General features: G+C 44.0%; 1 pseudogene; it reads right to left on the bottom strand.

Moving 5' to 3' along the window:
- Nucleotides 1-240: 240 nt before the first annotated feature.
- On the bottom strand, nt 241-1000 carry LOC123805602 (annotated as a pseudogene).
- Nucleotides 1001-2621: the final 1621 nt, after the last annotated feature.

Raw genomic sequence — 2621 nt, 5'->3', positions numbered from 1 at the left:
CAGTTCCCCTCCTTGCACTGCTCTCTTCTTCCTGCCACAGCTTGACCCAAAGCCTGCTGGGAAATTTGCTACCCCATGTGCCCTGGAAGGGACCCTCATCCCACAGGCATCTGGATCTGGCTTTCACAGACCCTCAGCTGGAAGCACTTAAACCCATAGAAAAACAGGATGAAAACACAGAAAACCCTGAAATCCCAGACAGTGCAATGATGTTGGGAGAGGGGCCCTCCAAGAGGGGCCTCAGTAGCCTGTCTCCTCCTGGTAGTGGAGGGGCAAGTTACTCTTGGGCCTTCCCTGGGCTTGGGAATTCATCAGCCAATCCTGGAGCACCATCCGCCACTGGGCCTTGTTGGCAGTAGTTGTGGTCACATATCTACTGGTTCAGGCCAATGTCCTGGCTGTTCTGGTTGGCGCCCTGCATGCAGTCCATCTGCCCAGAGATGGAAGAGTTGTCACATTTGTCAGTCCCCAGAGTGGTGTCATCGATGTGCTGCTGGGTGCTGGGAGCCATCATGCTTGACTGGTTGGCACACTGATTGGTGCCCATCTGGGTCTGGATGATACACTGGCCTGCTTTCATATTGGTCTCATCAAAGTTCCTCTCCTGCTTCTCCAAGTACTTGTCACAGGTGTCCATGCCACACTGCTGCCCCTTTGCCTCGGCCTTCCTTTTCAGAGCCAGAAGAGACACCTGCATCTACCACATGTTCTCATTCTCACACAGGTCATTGGGCTGAAAGAGGTCCTCCATTTTCACACCATAGTTTTTCATGGCCTTGATGAATTTGGACAGGTTGTCTCTCTGGTGAAACTTCATCGGTGATTTTTGAAACCCAGCAACTGAGTCCGGCTGCAGCTTATTCATGAGTGTGCAGAGGATAACTCCATCCTTCAGATCCTCTTGAAAGTTGGGACCAATAGATATGCCCATAAGTTCCTGGATCCAGAGGCGAAGTTCCTCTTCCATCTTAGGATCATATTTGGACTGGATCCTGCTCTTGAGATCGTCTCCAGCAGCATAGGCGGAGGATTCAATGGGGGTGGCCTGGTCGGTGGAGTCAGCGAAGGTGGAGGAGGTGTCATGGGTGTCAACCTGCATGGTGGCAGGGTGGGCATGAGTGGGGTCTGCAGGATCAGCATAGTTAGGAACGGTAGCATATGTGTGCCCCACGGCTGGGCGGGTGTGATAGCGGGCAATGCCTCGGAACTTCCTGCTTATATAATGAGAATGTAAGTTTGCACTATTTCCAGAAAAGAAATAATTTTATTTCTCAAGGTTACTCACTGCAAACATAACCTGGAGAACTGATCCAAGTAAAGAGAATTCAGGGCATTGCATTTTTGGTGTACTTAGCAAGAATGTGCAGGATACAGTTGGGACTAATGTAGGCAAGTAAAGAATTAGGATGCAAAATTTAAAGAGACACTAACTCTGTGTCATGTAAGAACAGGGGCAGAATTTTTATAAACTGAGAACTTTAAGGGAATTAGTGACTCCCTAAATTTTTTGTCTTAGGCATTTCACTTACTTCACCCTAGTCCTGGCACTAGTGCCTGGATTGCCAGGATACAGACTCCCTCTCAAAGCACAGGTATCTAAGGGCAGAGATGACCTTTAATAAGGCCATGGAAGTCAAAGAAAAATTTACATTTGTAGAAAAAGAATAGTAGACATACTTCCAGCTATAACGAAGTAACTGGGACTAGACATGCCTGCCTGGAATAAACAATAATAAAATCAGACAAAATATATTTAAAAAATGCTTAGACATAAAATAATAGCCTGCACAGGGTTGTGATCCTGCAGCAAAGAGAAGCAATACAATTTTCCAACCATCTGTGTTGAGACTATTTCTAGATTGCATAGCAGAGAGGAGAATCCTATGGGCAGAGCTGCATTATTACCACGAGGAGACAGTAATCAGAGTTCAGGGAGGTTGAACTCTGACTTTTGTCTCTTCAGAATACCAGAGGAGAGGAAGCTAGGTAAAGAGAGCTCCAGAAATCAATGCAGGGATTCTCTTGAACTGGTTGCTGAATAGTATGCTGCTATACATGAGGTCAGGTAAAGTACTAATGGGAGCTTTAAGCTGGACAGTTCTTGGAGCTCACACAGAGATGAAAGACATTAGAGTTCCAACTGGTGAGAATGGAGACAGCTTGTTTCTTAAGTAGGGTGCCCAGAATGATTATGACAGTGATAGGACTAAAGTAGCTTTAAAAGCAAAGGCTACTCTAGACCTGTCCTATATCCAGTGGAAATAGACTTTAATAAAGAAGAAAGTAAAAAAAAAAAAGACTTCATTGACAAACAAAAGCCAATAGGATTTGTTACCAGCAGAGGTATGCAATAGGAAATGTTCAAGTTTCCTCAGGTAGCAGGACAATGATACCAGAGAGATATGTGGATCTGCACAAAGGAATAAAAAATACTAAAAATGGCAGAGTGGGTACATTTTAAAATGCTATTTTTTCTTATTTGTGAATGTCTTTAAAAGGTAATTGGCTGTTTAAAGGAAAAATAATAACAATATTTGTAACATATAGAAATAAAATATATGACAAAAATAATACAAAAAAACAGAATTAAAGCATCTCATTGTAACATTCTTATGCTAGTC

The sequence above is a fragment of the Phyllostomus hastatus genome, unplaced genomic scaffold (genome assembly GCF_019186645.2).
Source record: "Phyllostomus hastatus isolate PE091 unplaced genomic scaffold, TTU_PhHast_1.1 phas_scaffold_317, whole genome shotgun sequence".
In the NCBI taxonomy this organism is placed as follows: domain Eukaryota; kingdom Metazoa; phylum Chordata; class Mammalia; order Chiroptera; family Phyllostomidae; genus Phyllostomus; species Phyllostomus hastatus.
The sequence above is the reverse complement of the archived record's forward strand: the minus strand, read 5'-3'. Positions and strand labels throughout refer to the sequence as shown.